Source organism: Hoplias malabaricus, chromosome 15 (genome assembly GCF_029633855.1).
Source record: "Hoplias malabaricus isolate fHopMal1 chromosome 15, fHopMal1.hap1, whole genome shotgun sequence".
In the NCBI taxonomy this organism is placed as follows: domain Eukaryota; kingdom Metazoa; phylum Chordata; class Actinopteri; order Characiformes; family Erythrinidae; genus Hoplias; species Hoplias malabaricus.
Window position 1 is genome coordinate 145,001 of NC_089814.1, and position 7,500 is coordinate 152,500.

Below are 7,500 nucleotides of genomic sequence, written 5' to 3' on the forward strand. Positions count from 1 at the left end.
GTCCAATTCCCATACATCCTGATGGTGTCAAATATATTGGAAGAGGGATGGTTGTCCAATTGCAATATATTCTGATGGTGTCAAATATATTGGAAGTGGGATGGTTGTCCTGATGGTGTCTAATATATTGGAAGTGGGATGGTTGTCCAATTGCAATATATTCTGATGGTGTCAAATATATTGGAAGTGGGATGGTTATCCTGATGGTGTCTAATATATTGGAAGTGGGATGGTTGTCCAATTGCAATATATTCTGATGGTGTCAAATATATTGGAAGTGGGATGGTTGTCCAATTCCCATACATCCTGATGGTGTCAAATATATTGTAAGTGGGATAGTTGTCCAATTCCCCTATATCCTGATGGTGTCAAATATATTGGAAATGAGATGGTTGTCCAATTACCATACATCCTTATGGCTTCAAATATATTGTAAGTGGGATGCTTGTTCAATTACCATATATATTGTGTCAAATATGTTCAAAGTGGGATGGTGTCCCATCACTACATATTGTCATCAGAGCACGTTTTAGGAAAACATAATTGTAATGTCTAAAAATACATTTAGCCATATATCCCATGACTCCCTGATCTCATATCTGTCTTTGGAGTTGTAAAATTCTACTGTCCAAAATCCATATATTTTTTTTTGACTTGAATATATTGGAAGTAGGATTATCAGATCTCAGCTTCAGAACAACATAAGAGGTTTTTACAAACGGGTCTATCTTTGTCTGGGTCTATCTTACTCAGCGTGTGAGTTTGGAGAAGATTGGAGAGAATAAATATTTTCACTCAAAAAAACTAAAAGGGGTCCCCCTATGAGTTGTTTTTAAGTGAAAAAATTTATGTCCTCCAATCATCTCCAAACTCACACCCTGAGTTGATGACACTCAGACTTAGACGAAACTGGTCTTACTTTGAAGATATTTCACTCCTAAGCCAAGATCTGATAATCCAACTTCCAATATATTCCAGTCAAAAACATATATGGGTTTTTGACAGTAGAATTTTACACTTCTAATTACAGAAAAAGGATCAGAGGGACTTGGGCTGTATGGAAACATGTATTTTTTTTAACTATATAAAATGTTTTCCCAAAATGTATAAGTCTTTACTTTAACCATCCCAATTGCAATATATTTGACACAAGTGTTATATATTATATTTAAGCAGTACATTTCTTCGTAGATGTCTTTCAGTAACTGTAAAACATTTATTTTAATTATTTGTAATTTGCTAAGACACATGGAAGACCTTTACATCCCGAGGTAGTGATAGCTTACAACCTGGTCTCACACCTACTTGTGATATAGTCACATATATAGGAGACTGCAATTCATGCTGAAAATATGCGATATGTCACGAATTGCAGATTACTATATCACGAGTAGGTGTGAGACCGGGCTGTAGCTTAACATTACTGGCTGATGTAACTTTGCTAACTGACAAAGCGACACATTTATGTTATGATTAAAACCAATATTTAACAAAAAATATATTCATTAAACACATGAAAAGTGTTGTATTCTAATCAAATGATATTTAAACTCCCGCACGAGTTATGCACAGGGGCCGTGTCTTCATTAATTCAGACTTATTATCCTGGATTTAAGTCCTTTATAGAGTATTTAGTTATTTTTTATAACGTCTCTTCCTTACACATGTAAACAATCGTACACACACAAAAATGCGTGTATTTGTATAACTAAAAATGTGAGTCTGTAAACAAGTTTTAGTCCCCACACCGAGATTATATCCATCTACACACAGACAAAGAGAGAGTCCACCAGTTTCGCTACACTACACTTTGTTTGGGTTTTTATGTACTGTTTCTAATTCTATATTTTTGTTGTGATATCAGTTATAATTGAATATGTATTTTGTCTCGTTCACCAGTGATATTTTTCAGTTACTGTAGTTAAAACAGCATTTAACTAATCCATACGGGCCTACTTACATATTCATGATTGGATTTACATCACACACTGTAGCTGACACGAAACATAAATCCTTTGTGAACGTAGTCCCTACGTTTCATCTGAATTATTCATAACATAGTGAGCGAAGCACTGACCTATGGCTACGTTGAGCCCTACGTGAGCAGTGTGAAGACAGCAATATTAGTAAGCTGATCCCCATAGCAACTGGAAGTTAATTTTTCACAATAAAAAACCTCTGGTGTTTAGTACCTTAAAATTTGTAAACATGCATATTATTATATAACTTCATTCATAACATGCTCTAAAGCTTTTCATAATTGTATATCAAACAAACATCACTATTCTCTCACACTATGTGTGTGACACATACTGAGATTTGACATTGATAAATTATGTGCATTCTTTTAATAGCATACTGCTAAACAATACAGTGTCAATACAAACCCATGGTGAAATTAACTTTCCAGATCCTCCTCTTTCTGTAAACGTATTGTATGTTTAACGATACATTAAGTTACTCATGTTTTATTTAATTATGTGTATCTACTTCTATATATAAATTAAGAGAGGATAAATCTCCTTCAAAATGAAATTGAACAAAAAATTCTGAATTAAAAAAGGGCTTTTTCAGCAGTTCAGTGGTGGTTGAAGTGAGGGGTTTATATATATATATATATGTGTGTGTGTGTGTGTGTGTGTGTGCTTTTAAACGTATTTATATATGTATAATGTTAATACAAAATCTCATAAAAAACATGGTCAAATCCAATACGCTTAGAGACCAACGACATTCCTTACACCTGGACCCCCATGACTACTGACGAAGAACACTCAGAAAAGTGACACTGAGCCTGCTGTGGGCCAACGCTGTTTTCTGACTGTGACTCTGAGCCGAGTGTAGTCAATTCACAAAAAACATTATAAGAACGCAGTACCAAAGCATGGCTCAATTTTGCATGTAGGTATTTGAGTATACACTAAGTAGGCTACAAGCTTATTGTTTTTAGTCCAATACACTTTATAAACTTGAATTCCTCTGTTTTTTTTTCATTTGTTTTAAATTATGCTCTAAACGTGTTGGATTCTCCGTGTTGACACGTAGCGTATAATTTCGTGTTAACACGTTAAGGTATTGACGCGTTATGAACGTGTTAACACGTTAAGTTTGTGTATTTCGTGAATCATGATGCTTTACTGCCACCAACTGGTGTATGGCGTTATTGCTGAAACAACATAAAGCCTTAACTTACCAAATAACGGAAACAATTCCAGTGTTTAATGTTCTGAACAATGTTTATGAGATTTTGTATAAACATTATACAAACATAATATTTATATAAACATAAATACGTTTAAAAGCGCACACAAACATAGATATATATACCCCTCACTTCAACCACCACTGAATTTACTGCTGAAAAAAGCCCTTTTTTAATTCAGATTTTTTTGTTCAATATAATTTTGAAGGAGATTTATCCTATCTTAACATATATAAGTATGTGGCCACAAATGGGTCCACAATTCCATTTAGACCTAACAGGTGGTGGTGGGGTCTTAGTTCCGAAAAGCCATTTAGTGGACAAAATAGCAGTTGCTTACCTCTTCGTAGTACCACACCATCCCAATCCACATATATGATACGCCGCTTGGTGGACCTTATCGGCCTAGCGCGCGGCGCCCCCTAGACGATTTACTTTGCAGAGCCCGGGGTCGGGTCCTGGGCACACGTGGTGAGAGCTAAAAATCCTCAAAGTTTGGGCCTTTTACCCGCACTTTTGCATCAATCCACCAGGTGGCTCCCGGAACGTCCCGATTCCAATATATTCCATTACAGGCAAATATATTGGGATTGGGATGGCGTATATATTTATCATTCGTTGAAGTGTTTTGTAATGTTTTTAATACTTTTAACATGCCCAACATCCATAGACATTAACATTTTTAAAGTGTTGGCTACTTTGATAAGGCAACACAAACGTCCTTTCACAAAGTTTCCAACTATCTTTGATATATGTATAATGCCAGTAAACCGACAAACACGTAACCACAGTGAGCCAGCCTGCCCTTCTGAAACTCTTGTCCGAACGCCTTACTTTCAAATTTTCAAGTTAGCTAATGTTACTGCTGCATTACTTAAGGTGGAAGCGAAAAATTTAAAAGCTTCTGAGCGAACACCAGTCAGAATGTCAACACTAGAACTATCAGGATTTTCATATACCCCCTTTTTCTACCAGAGGCTGCCAAATGGCAGTGCTGGGGTAATTTGCAACCCATTAGGCCACATTTTGTTATGTACATTAAGCCACTACTAGGTGCTAAAACGGGGGGATGGGTGATAGTGTGAACTGTGTTGACTGACAAAGCTCTGAGAGTCACAGCAGGCACAGACTTTCAGGAGTTTAGTTTAGGGCAACAGTCTCAACAAATAAAAAATATTTTGGTACTTTGGCAGTTTTCTCAGCTGCTGATAATTATTATTATAATCTTTCAAAAATATAATGAAATAATACTTGTTTATTTAGAATACACACAATAAAGAATTATTTAAGCTTTTTAGTTTATATTTGTTGATCTAATGCAGTATTATTTGATGTGAAACCTACAAAAACCTTGAGAAATATAAATAAAAAATTCAGTTAAGTAAAAATTGCTCAAAAATAGTATTTAAGTTTAATTTGAGTCATATTTACTTGTCAAGAAAAACACTTTGCCAATGGGGTGAGATATTTTGACTTAAAACAAGAAAAAATGTCCTGATAATATTCTTTTACTTGGGTTTTTAAATGTTTAAGTAAAAATGTCCTTTTTACAAGTAGCTGAGGGTTGTTTTTTGTATAAATTTATGTAAAAATATCTTTACCTATTGGCAGTTTTTCAAAAGACAAAAACTACTTAAAATAAGGTTACAACATATCAGAGCTATTTTGACTAATCAATATGCCACTTTTTGCACTGTGAAAACAATCCTACATTAGTACAAAGGAGGCAGTTTTTCAAAAGGCAAATTTACTTAAAATCTGAACTTTAGCTATTTTGACAAATCATCAGTGAGAAAACAATCCAAAATTAGTACAAAGGAGGCAGACTTGAGGTGTTTTGGAATTATAGTTCAAATAATGTCTTTGTGTGAGTTTTAGAGAAAGATGACTGCAGACACTGGAAAACTTGTTAATAAAGTGCATAAACTTTATATAATAAACTGCACCAAAGTAAATAGCCTATCTGGCTACATGCTGAGTGAAATAAAATAGAATAAACCTTTCTCACTATAGTACAATATTACAAATATACACGATGGAGGTAACTGAGATGGGTGTGTCAGTGTCAGTCAGGGTGTGTATTCCCTGCCACATACGCCGAGGGTCAGAGGAGGTAAAGTGCTCCTCAATCCAGAGTTTGTAGCAGTGCTTGGCTATAGCTGTTAGTCTCTTCATATTGCCAGGAACTCCAGTGGGCGGTACAAAGGACGCTTGTACCCTGAGCGCTTCTATGCTGAGGGATGCCATGCCAAGAAATCTCGGACCACCAGTCTTGTTTTTTGCCCTTCTTTTGTATGCATTAGGTTTCTCCATTTATGTGCATCTGCTTTTCTTTTTTCTGTAAATCAGGACCGGCGTTTGTAGCAGTGCTTGGCTATAGCTATTCCTCTCCTCAGGTTAGCTCTGGCCAAGCTGTATGCTTCCCGGCGTCCTGATCTGAAGGCAGCATCTCTGGCTTTGAGCAATGTGCGAACCTCTCTGTTTATCCAGGGCATTTGAATAGGGAATGTTAATTGTTATGGCAAACTTAAATTTAATGATTAAGTATCACCAGGAAGAAAGATCGATGCTCAAAGAATTCTTTGAGGAGAAGAGAGGAATAAGACAGACAGTCAAAGTCAGTCCACACAGTTGTTGATGTGTTTCAGGACAGAGTTAGTGTAGGTGTCCAAGTGGATGTGTGAGCCTGTGGAGGCTCGGGCAGCATACTCACTCCAGTCGGTGTGCTGGAACTGTTGCTGAAGGAAGGAGTCAGCCCCATCCATCCAGAACTTTACAGTTCTGGTTGAAGGCTTAATCCTCTGCATGACTGGAGTGTATTTGGGAAGCAGGAACAAAGAAAGATGATCGGAAAGTCCAAGATGGGGGTGGGGTGTTGTTTTGAAGCTGGTTAAAGTCGAACCAATGCTGAATCCGGTGTTTGTGCAGTGAATGTTAATTTCCAAAAGTGTCTGTCTGTCGTAACTGTAGTTCGCAAGAGTTATTTGCGCAAGAAAACTGCAGATAGCTAAGTACAGAAGTATAACATCACTAAAACCGGTAAGACGCTGAGCCTCGCAGTGTGATCGTGACGCCATCTTGGTCCTGGGAGACCAAGGACCATTTCCTATGGATATCAAGGTCCCAGAATCTGGAGGAAGAGAGGAGAGGCACGGAATCCACATTGCTCGAGGTACCCTGTAAAGTTTCCACAGTAAGTGGCGGTTTGGGGTCCCATGTCATCTGCTGGTGTGGGTCCACTGTATTTTCTGAGGTCCAAGGTCAACGCAGCCGCCTACCAGGGAGATTTAGATTACTTTATGCTTCCTTATGCTTCCAAGCGGGGTGGGTTAGTGCAGTGTGTAGTGCTGTTGAGAGCGAAGACACCCGCAAGTTCCACAGCACAAGCTCTTAGCACACGGCCAGGTACACCATCAGGGCCAGCTGCCTTCCGTGCATTCACTCTGCTCAGCATGCGACTGACGTCCGAAGTGGAAAGTACAAGTGGGTTGTCGTCGGTGGAGGATCGTTTATTGAAGATATCAATATCATCTGGTCGAAACGAGTGTAAAAGTTGTTCAGCTCATCAGGGAGTGAAGCACTGTTGGTACATGGAACAAAGCTAGTTGGTTTATAGTCAGTCAGGGTGTGTATTCCCTACCACATACGCCGAGGGTCAGAGGAGGTAAAGTGCTCCTCAATCCGGCGTTTGTAGCAGTGCTTGGATATAGCTATTAGTCTCTTCATATTGCCAGGAACTCCAGTGGGCGGTACAAAGGACGCTCGTACCCTGAGCGCTTCTATGCTGAGGGATGCCATGGTAAGAAATCTCAGACCACCAGTCTTGTTTTTTGCCCTTCTTTTGTACGCATTAGGTTTTTCCATTTATGTGCATCTGCTTTTGTTTTTTTTGTGAATCAGGACCGGCGTTTGTAGCAGTGCTTGGCTATAGCTATTCCTCTCCTCAGGTTAGCTCTGACCAAGCTGTATGCTTCCCGGCGTCCTGATCTGAAGGCAGCATCTCTGGCTTTGAGCAGAGTGCGAACCTCTCTGTTCATCCAGGGCTTCTGATTAGGGAATGTTAATTATTATGGCAAACTTAAAATTAATGATTAAGTATCACCAGGAAGAAAGATCGACGCTCAAAGAATTCTTTGAGGAGAAGAGAGGAATAAGACAGACAGTCAAAGATTCTCTCTTATCTCTTGAATTTATTGAACAAATCCAAGCCATATATAGGACCCCAGTCACGTACACCATTATTAGATCATGTCTCGTTCCATCAACCCAAACATTCCCTTATTGGTGCCTCGTCATCT